The sequence below is a fragment of the Nicotiana tabacum genome, chromosome 14, assembly GCF_000715075.1.
Source record: "Nicotiana tabacum cultivar K326 chromosome 14, ASM71507v2, whole genome shotgun sequence".
NCBI lineage: Eukaryota > Viridiplantae > Streptophyta > Magnoliopsida > Solanales > Solanaceae > Nicotiana > Nicotiana tabacum.
The window spans coordinates 58267767-58279174 of NC_134093.1; positions in this window are offsets into that span (position 1 = coordinate 58267767).

Genomic DNA, 11408 nt, shown 5'->3' on the forward strand with positions numbered 1-11408 from the left:
GTTGCGCACATAGTGGTACTACTCTTGGAAAAACCTTTTTCGCATCACATGTCAAACCACATTGTTCGTGGGGAGATGGACTAGCCGATTGGGCATGATCGGACTCCGTGATAAAAACACGGTGGTATATCGATGCTAATGATATCCCAACCAAAAATATATATATTAAGTTCGTATTTCAAAAATTATTATGTTTTAACTGGACATTTGGATATGGTTGATTGTGACTTGCTGTTTCTATGGTTATCCCTTTCTTATATGGGCATTCTATTTTGAAAGAGTACATTTAGCTCTACATACTAGTACTATTCCATATGTACTAATGCATCTTCAATGGATGCAGGTGGTTCATCAGCGGGCAACTTTGGTCCTCGTTAGCAGTTACTCCCTATTCAGCAGGTTTTGGTGAGGTCCTACTCTATTTCGGGCTTGATATCATTTGATGATGTACTTTGTATTTTGAGGTATAGCCAGAGCCTTGTTTTCGGCATTTCCATATTACTCTTCTATTGTACTTAGAGGCTCCGTAGACATGTTGTGGGTGGTGTTTGATGTGGGGAATTAAACTAGAAAGTTTGGTATTTGGCGAACATGTTTTTCATTATATCTATAAACTTGTTATATTTTGGAAATCATAAATGAATATCCTTTAGTAATGGAAAATATTGTGGAACACTTTACTCTTCTCATGTCTATCACATGTACTGGTTCTTATATTGTTAATGGGCAAGGTTGGGTAGAAGGCATCTAACAGGCTTGCTCGGCCGGGGTATCTCGGTTGAGCGCCAGTCGTGCTCCCCGAGGGCGGGGCGTGACAAATCTGGTCATAGGTGTAGCAATAGATGAGAAACCCTCTACGAAATGGCGGTAATACCCGGTCAAACCAAGAAAACTCCGGATCTCAGTAGCTGAAGACAGTCTGGGCCAACTCTGCACAGCTTCAATCTACTTTGGGTCTACCTTGATCCCCTCACTCGACACCACATGACCCAAAAAGGCCACTGAATTAAGCTAGAATTCACACTTTGAAAATTTTGCATGCAACTTCTTCTCTCTCAAGGTCTGGAGCACAATCCTCAAATGCTGCTCATGATCCTCCCGGTTATGGGAGTATACCAAGATGTCGTCAATAAACACAATGACAAATAAATCAAGATAGGGCTGGAATACACTGTTCATCAGGTGCATGAATGCTGCTGGGGCGTTGGTCAGCCTAAATGATCACAAGAAACTCGTAGTGATCATACCGAGTCCTAAAAGCAGTCTTAGGGATATTCGGATCCCGAATCTTTAGTTGATGATACCCTGACCACAAATCAATCTTTGAGAACACTCTGGCACCCTGTAGCTGATCATATAAGTCATCAATGCGTGGCAATGGGTACCTGTTCTTCACTGTAACCTTGTTCAGCTGCCGATAATCTATACACATACGCATAGAACCACCATTCTTCTTCACGAACAAAACCGGAGTACCCCAAGGTGACACACTAGGCCAAATGAAACCCTTGTCAAGCAACTCTTGCAACTCCTCCTTTAACTCATTCAACTCCACTGGGGCCATATGATATGGTGGAATAGAAATGGACTAAGTGCCCGGCAATAAGTCAATACCAAAATCGATATCCTTATCGGGCGACATGCCCGGAAGATCTGTCTAAAATACATCTGGATAGTCTCTCATTACCGTAACTGACTCAACGGTAGGAATACCAACATTGACACCTCTCACAAAGGTTAGGTATGCAGTACACCCCTTCTCAACCATCCACTTTGCCTTAAGGAAGGACATAACCCTGCTAGGAACATAACCAAAGTACCCTTCCATTCTAACCGTGGTAAACCTGGCATAGCCAAAGTCATCATCTTGGCGTGACTATAAAGAATAGCATGATAGGACGACAACTAGTCCATGCCCAAGATAACATTAAAATCTACCATAATGAGCAACAATAAATCAACTTTGGTCTCAAAACCACCAATAACAACTAAGCACAACCAATACACACGGTCATAAATAATAGAATATCCCACAGGCATGGACACATAAATAGGAGAACTCAAAGAATCACGGGATATACCCAAATACGGAGCAAAGTAAGATGATACATAAGAGTAAGTGGAGCATGATCAAATAAGACCGATGCATCTCTATGACAAACTATAACAATTCATGTGATAATTGCATCTAATGAAACCCCCTCCATCCTACCTAGAAAATCATAACATCTGGCCTGGCCGCCCTCTCTAGGGCGACCCTGCCTGCCTGACCTCCACCGCTAGTTGGCCGTGTAATTGGAGCGGCAACTGGAGCAGTAACCACGGCCTAAGAAGTCTAGTGGAATATGCGGAGCATGAGTAGTCAGTGGAGGTGCACCCCTCCTGAGTCTGGGGCAGTCCCTCACCATATGACGAGTATCACCACACTCAAAACAAGCTCTCGGAGGATGTGGCTACTGAAACTGGCTCGGGCCTAGTCGGCTGGATTGACCACTAAAAGTACCCTGTGCAAGAGGTGCACTAGACAGTGGCAGTGCATAATGGGCGACTTGAGACCTGGGAGTGCCCGGAACACCGTTGGAAGCTGGGAGTGCTGAATGAATAGGATGGATCATATAGCCTCTTGGCCTCCCTGTCCTCTCTCTCCCAGCCCCGTATACCCTCCAATATCCGTGCGATCTCTACTACCTGCTGATATAGGGTATTTGTCTCCAACTCTCGAGCCATGCTGAATATAATACCATAGTTGAGCCCCTCTATAAATCGACGGACTCGCTCTCTAACTCTGGAAACCAAGGCAGGTGCATGTCTGGATAACTCACTAAATCTGACAGCACACCCTGACACTATCATGGTACCCTAGCGCAGCTGCTCAAACTCCGCGCGCCATGCATCCTGAAGGCTCTGGGGAACAAACTCTCTCAAGAATATCTCTAAAAACTGAGCCCATATGAGCGAAGCTACATCGGCAAGGCTACCTTCCTCGTAATCCTGCCACCACTGATACGCTGGTCACAATAGCTGGAATATAGTAAAAGCAACCCCGCTCGTCACCACAAAACCTATGGTGCAGAGAATACAGTGGCACTTCTCCAGCAAACTCTGTGCATTCTCTGTAGCTTGGCCGCTGAAAGTAGGTGGGTGGTACTTCTTGTACCTCTCAAGTCTAAGCTGCTCCTCCTCAGATGTTGCTGCCCTAACCTTAGGCTAAACTGGAACAATCAGATGCACTGGTATAACCTCTGGGTCTTGGTCAACATGGACATGCTGCTCTGGGGTACAGGCCGCAAGAGTTTGAGCTCCTCCCCAACCTGAGATGTGGCTGGTTCAAATGGAATCAATCTCGCCTGAGCTATAGTATCAAACATGCTTAAGAACTGTACGAGGGTCTCCTGAAGTGCAGGGTTGGCAACAAGCGCCTCAGGTGCCTGCTCCCCAATTGGAGCTATTGGTGGATCCTCTATTGCAGCTCGAGCAGGTGCTCTAGCTGCACTACGTGCCCCTCCTCGACCTTTGCCGTAGCTCCGGCCTCTCACGGCTCTAGCAAGGGGCACAAGTGTTTGATCGTCGGATCCAGCGGTGTGTGTCCTCACCATCTGTGATAGAATAGAAAGACAAAGATTCAGAATTTCAAAGTCAACAAATTGGCATGATAAGAAATCAAAGAAGTGAAGTTTCCTAACAGTTCCATAGCCTCTCGAAGATAAGTACAAATGTCTTTGTACCAATCTGCGAGACTCTACTAAACTTGCTTATGACTCGTAACACCTATGAACCTAGAGATCTGATACTAACTTGTCACGACCCCAATCTCCCACCGTAGGATGTCGTAATGGCATCAAGTATCTAAGACTAGGTAAGTCTAACATACATGAAGAAATAACGAAAATAATAATAAAACTTCAAATTTAAACCAACTAGCTATCATAAAGAACTCCACAATACAGCTGACAATAACATCCAAAATCTGGTGAGACTAAGTCATAAGCTCTACACGAGTATACGGAACACCTCTAATACATCACTATCTAAATAAAGAGTATGAAATAGAAATCAAGGATAGAGGGTGACTCTGAGGCATGCGAACGCCAGCAGGCATACCTTGAAGTCTCTGATCCGAAAGCTCAACTCACTGGTGCCTAGCCTGGTATGAGGTACCTGCATCTGCACAAAAAGATGTGCAGAAGCATAGTATGAGTACACCACAATGGTACCCAGTATGTATTAAGCCTAACCTCGGTAGAGTAGCGATGAGGTCAGGTCCAGACACCTACTGGAATAAATAAAGAAGTTGAAAAGGTATGGTACAGTATAATAATGGAAACAAGGAAATGATACATTGAATAAATACAACAAGATAAGCTATACTAAAGTTAAGGCAATAAAGACATCAAGGGAGGAATAGATAACAAGAACACCAAGGTAACGATGCAGACAAACGCAAGTGATGTAAATGAAAGATAACAACAAGAATCACATCTGAGGTATCGCCTCGTATCTCATCTCACAATCATAATCACAATATTTTCTTATATCACCGCGGAAGCCTTACATTTAGTTTTGAAAATCATTTTTCCCAAAATAGCTACCCCTATTTTAGCCCGCCTTATCACACCGCATGGCTTCAAGTAGTTCCCTTACTAGTAACACACGTATCAAGCCCACATTATCTCACCATATGCATATCAACCCCTATCCTTATACCACCGCATGTGTATCAATATCACAATATATCACAACTCGCACCTCAAGTACCCAAATACCACAGCTTGCCAAAATAATCAACAATAATAATATTTCCATAACAATAGCGCATGGCTCAACCACAATGTGTACAATACTTTTAACAATAGCAACTAAAAGTGAATAGCTCAACAAGAATGGTATTTCAATAATTTACAACTTTGCTGCAATATTATCACGGCTTTTATAACATCAACACCAAAACTCAACAATAAGGTATTTCAAGAAATAACGACTTCAATTAGGTAACTCAACAGTTAAATATTTAACACGGCAATAAGGAAACAATAACTTCAACTAAGCATGTAAGGGCAATTAACAAGTAAGAGGTGAAACAAGTATTAACAATGTCAAGTAAAGTATGTAAGGATAGATTAACGATGATGAATATAACATGTTATGACAATTCGATTATAAGCATGAAAAGAATCTACATAGCTTACACCGGTCAACTACCACATACAGTGTAATGACCCGACCGGTCGTTTTGAGGATTTGCATTTCGTTCAGCCGTTTGAAGTCTTGAGTAGCTTCGTATGATGTATTTTGATTTTTGTGAATCATCGGTTTTAGTTTTCAGGTTAATTGGAATTGATTTGGGAGAATGATGCTCAATTAGGAAGCTTTAAGTTGGAAGAATTCACCAAGTTTGACTTTTGAGTATTTGACCTCGAATCGGAGTTTTGATGGTTCCGTTAGGTCTGGATGGTGATTTTGGACTTAGGCATATGCCCAGATTTGCATTTGAATATTTCTAGAAGGTTTCGGCACTAATTGGCGAAAGCTGGAAATTTAAAGGTTTGGAATATTCATAAGTTTGACTCAGAGTTCACTTTGATGATATCGGGTTTGAAAGTTGGAATAGGTTCATTATTTCATTTGGAACTTTGATGATGCATTTTTTTGATGTTGTTATTTGTGATTTAAGGCCTCGAATAGGTCCGTGTTATGTTTTGGGACTTGTTGGTATGTTCGAACGGGGTCCCGAGGGGCTCGGTGAGTTTCGGGGTGGTTTCGGACCATTTCTAGGCCATTTTTAGTTACTGGTTTTTGGCCATAGGGGTGTACATCACGATCGTGGACTTTGGGTCGCGTTCGCGAAGAGCAAATCTCGCGTAGAGGAAAATTTTGTTGTCACTGACTCGATTCTGGAAGCTTATATCTTACAATCTATAAGGAATTTGGAGATAATCGAAAATCGAAAGTTGTATCCCTTTGTGTCTAGTTTTCAGAAAATCAAACCATTTATCATTTGGAGTTATATACAAAATGTTATGGTTGATACACTACAGGTTGTCTGAGAAAAGTTTGGGAAGGGTTAATGGAAGTTTGTTCATCACGATCACGGGGAAATGGCCGCGATCGCATAAGGTAAACATTGTCCTGAAATTCTTTTTAATCATGATAGCGAGGTTTGTGACCGCGATCATGAAGGGTACCTCTGGAATAGTGTATAAAGTACTCTATTTCGAAGGTTTCAGACATTTTAGTATATTTTGAGCTATGGAGCTCGGATTGAGGCGAATTTTACCACATGAATTGGGGTAAGTTTTTTCTACTCGGTTTCGATTATATTTCATGAATCCATATTCGATTTTGGCATTTGATTGATGATTTTGAATGAGAAATTGGGGGGTTTTGTCTAAACTTTCATAAAGTGAATTTTTGAGTTTTGAACATCGATTCGTAGTCGGATCTGAGTGAAACTAGTATGCTTGGACTCGTAATTGAATGGGTTGTCGGAGTTTGTGAGTTTTGTCGGGTTCCGAGGTGTCGGCCCCGGTTTGATTTCTTTGTTGACTTTGAGCTTTTGATTAAAGATTTGACCTTTATCGATCGGGTTTGTTTCCTTTGGCTTTATTTGATTTCTTGAGTTGCTTTTGGCTAGTTTCGAGTCGTTCGGAGGTCGGCATGCATGGGGTGGCATTTCTAGATTATTGTTTAGCTTGCTCAGTATTAGATTCGGCGTGTTCGAGGTAAGTAACTTATTTAAACTTGGATTTGAGGGTATTTAACCCTGAGAACTTTGTTGTAAGAGATGTATTGAGGTGACGCACATGCTAGGTGATGAGCGTGTGGGCATGCACCGAGGAAATCATGATTTTAGTTGGCTATTTAGACTGTGTCCGGACTTGTTTTGCTGTTACATCTTGTTACCTCCATGTTCTCCCTACTTGTTGATTATATGAGCTATGAATCAAGTTAGAAATCATGTTTAGGCTATATGTTTATTCTGTTAGGACCCACTGAGGTCATTTCTACAGTTGAGTTATTTTCTTAAATTGCAATTGCGTACTCAGTCATATTCATTCATTTGCATATCATATCTTAGTCTTTGTTATCATTTGTTGTCACATCATATTATCATTGTTTGGGATAATGGGCATGAGATTAGTGAGCCCGAGAGACTAGAGAGTTTGATGACTGAGTTGGGGCTTGAGGGTCGGACTATGAGTGATATTGATGGGATCGGGATGCACGCCACAGTAGGTTTTATTGATTCATGATAAGATTGCCGCAACAGGTTTTATTGATTCATGATGGGATCGGATTGCATGTTGCAACAAGTTTTATTGATTCACGATGGGATCGGGCTGCATGTTGTAGCAAACCATGTTGGCTTATATTAGTGCTTGGGCAGAATCTGCCCCTCCGGAGTCTGACATACCAGTAGTGAGCGCAGGTTCCGAGTGCCGAGTGATTGAATGTACCGAGTGATTGAGTGTGAGACAGTGAGATTGAGTACTCTGAAAGTGTGAGTACATGATTTCATCACTATGATGCATTACATTTGACATGCATACTTGGCATGTAGGCATAGAGATGTATTGCCTCATGCTAAACGGTATTGTGACATTCATGGCTTCATATGCACATTGACATGTAGGCATAGAGGTGTACTTTCCTCATGTTATCTGAGAATGAAATATCTTATCTATTGTTGAAAATCTTTAAGAGAATCCATAGTTTTCTGATATACTCAAATTTTGGTAATTTCGGTGAAAGATTTGTATTTTACTGTTATACCTGGAAAGCATGCCTATTTTCCATAACTGTGAACGAGCTGAGCATCATATCTTTGAGTTATTACTTGTACTGCTTTTATTATATTACTACGAGTCGTTGTTAGCTTTTGATGTTGGACTCTGAACGTTATCCAAGCTCGTCACTACATTCAACCTAAGATTAGGTTTGTTACTTATTGAGTACATGGGGTTGGTTGTACTCATACTAAACTTCTGCACCTTGCGTGTAGATTTTTGAGTCGATGTTGCTGTGTATGGCTGGAGCTGGCATTGAAGATGTAACTCCGTTCCGATTATAGCTGCCCCTTGTTCTTGGTAGCTTTAGATTTATAAATCTGTTTATGTGTATTTCGAATAGATGATGTATTTATTTCATACTAGCTTTGTAAACTCTAAATCTTAGAAGCTCATGATTGGTACTACCAGTCCTTAGATTGTTGTATAACAGTTTAGTTATTTCATCATTATATTCTCTGTAAATTTTATTTAAAATTGGATTATTGTTAAATTAGCTTACCTAGCAGGTTGGGTTAGGTGCCATCACGACTAGTTGAATTTTAGATAGTGACAAGTTGCTATCAGAGCTCTAGGTTCATAGTTTCTACGAGTCATGAGCAAGTGTCTAGTAGAGTCTTATTAATCGATATGATGACGTCCATACCTATCTTCGAGAGGCTACGGGGCATCTAGAATAAACTTCCTGTTGTTCTTTCCTTATCGTGTGGCATTGATTCAGCTTGAAGCGTATCTATTTGAATTCCTTCCACTCACTTGTATGCGTATGTGAGTGCTCGGTATCAGCTATGCATTGACAGCTTATGGTCTCATGGATAAAGTGTGAGATGTGTTTTAGTGATGGGCCAGTCTAGAGAACTTGAGGTCGGGCTTTGACCACAGCTTGGGCACGGTGATTTCAGTTGTGTGAGTATGTGCTTTTGGACTTCTATGTCTGGTGGTGTCCCTATGAGTGGGACTGGTGGCTCGGTGAGTGGTTAGATGGCTATATGATGAGTAGGATGTGACTGCGGGATGTGTTCAGATGGCTTTGATGTTATGAGAAGGGTTGCTTGGGATGTAAAAAGGACTATTGGATGTTTGATTTCTGTCTTGATGTGTTATACAGTCTCGAGTTATGATCGTGTTGAGGGATTCTTTCATGTTATTTCATCTGTGGAATGAAGTAGATTCTCATGTCTTGTTTATGAATTCAGACTCAGGAAGATTAAGTGATTGCATGATGGTTGTGGCCATGGTAGGGCATAGTGAAATGCTAATTTGAGTTTAAGCAGGTGGGTTATCTCTTGTGAGGTGGTTTACGGATGTGTGATCCCTATGATGTTGTGTGGAGAGTTTCTTTCTACCAGTGGAATATATGTGTTGCAATTTGAGTTTGCATCGGTTGAGAAAGTTGATTTGACTTTCACGATGATGCATGCGGGATTAGCGGATGATTTGAAGTATTTTATGGGTTGTGTTGCAGGAGCTTGTGAAGGATTTAGTTGAACCTCACTGCGGGATTATGGCAGTAATAGAGTATGGGCATTGTGAGTTATGGGATGTTTTATTCTATGGCTTGAGCCAAGTGGGGGAGTCAACCATCGGCAATTTGATTGCAAGGTTATGTGTTGTATTGGTTTTGGTCTGAGGAATACTTGTTGATCGGTTATGACTCGTAGAGGTTGGTTTTGAGGATGACTTGAGTAAGGAATTTCTGGATGCATGATGTATTACACCTTATGATATATGGGAGTCTTGGAAATTGTCTAGGTTGTTGTTCGTGATGGATGTAATGTACCAAGAAAAAGGATTCACTCGGTTGCTTAGAGGTGTGGATTACTTCTTTGGGTGTTATTGTGCTAATGGGGCATATGTCGTTCCGCCCGTTTGGGCAGTGTAATTGTAATTTGAGTAGAGTGGATGACTCCTGAGAAGGTTCTAATGGGTTCAAGATTCATATTTGGTATTTGAGGAAATTTAGAATTTGTAAATGGCCAAGATCTAATATTAGCATCGGATGGTGTCGGGACTCGCAATATTTCTGTATCACAATGGATTCTATATTTCAGTATCATAAAGGTAAAAGGAACAACTTTAAATTCACAGAAGGTTTCTTCAGAGTGGGTGTCTCAGTTGTGGTACTTTTGGGGGTGCTTAAGAGGGAATACAACAGCTTATGGGCCTTAGGGCGGTATGGTTTTGATAATCAGCTTAATGTATGCATATTTTGATATATACCGCCTCACATTTTGCTCATGTCTCGACGATTTGAGATGTTTAATATGATTATTTGTGCTAAATTTTGGTATTTCTATGTATAGGGATCATTCAGATGCAATTTGGGACGAAAGGGCGCGAATTGGAGCGAAATCGGGACAAAAAGGCAAAAAGTGAAATTTGAGGGCCACAGCCAGCGTGGGGCGCTGGCTGTGACGCAATTTACAGCAGCTAAAATATTTGAGCGCCAGGGCCAGCGCCACACGCTGCCCTGGACGCTCAAAAATGTGAACATGTCCTATTTCAACCGGGACTCCGTTATTTTGACACCAAGACGCCCCCAACTCATATAAAAGCCAACCTAAACCTATTTTAAAAAGGGGAGGATGTTTTGAGAGAAAAGAACACAAGCACAGAGCCACCGTGGAGGCCGGAATTCATCAAGTTCCATCTTTCTCCCACCAAACTTAGTAATTTTTATATTTCTTTGTATGATTTGTTGTTTGGCTACCATGTCTATGTGGAGCTAAATTTCACGTTCTAGGGTTGTGGTTCTTTCATGACTATTGTTATTCGGATATTGATTTTGCCTTCTTGATTTATCATATTAGTTTATTTATTCAATCTTGCGCTTAATTATTTAATTGCTTGATCACCAATTGAATACTATCTACGAATCTAGAATTGAACTCGAAAGTGGGAATTCTATATTGCATATAGGATTGAGTAGAGCAAGTTCTTGAACTCGGGCATCGGGGAACGGATTCGTGGTTAGGATAGACATATACCTAATTGCCTTGCTTGGTTGATTTACAGGAATTATAAATGCGTTCTTGTTGATTCTAACTCCATAGACATATAGGAGTTAGGTTAGCTTGAATAGGCGAGCAAGAACTCAACAGATTCTTATGAGTAATATTAACCCTGTCAACCAATAAGCTAGATAAATTAGTCAGTAAATTCAATTAAAGAATACAATAGGATTGTTAGATAGCCCATAACCCTAGATCGTTTTCCTTACATTGATATCATAAAAATCTGCTCTTTCTCTATTCAAAGTTCATTATTTATATTTTTTTTATTTAATTAGTTTAGAATAAAATATTTTTAGGTTTAATTCTTGTTTAGATAATTAGGATAGTCTAATTTAGTTAATAGTTAATCACAAGTCCTCGTGGGTTCGACATCCGACTTTTAGTCACTTTATTACTTGACGACCGCGTATACTTGCGTGTGCGTTTGGCCGCAACAAGTTTTTGGCGCCGTTGTCGGGGACTTAGAAATTAACTATTTTTCTATATTAGGCTTTTATTTTTATCTTTACAAGTTTTTTTTTCCTTCTCTTTTTGTAAATATTTTATTTTTATAACTATTTGATTTTTCTCTTAGTATGTTTCTAGTTCTTTCACCATGACATCTGGGGAT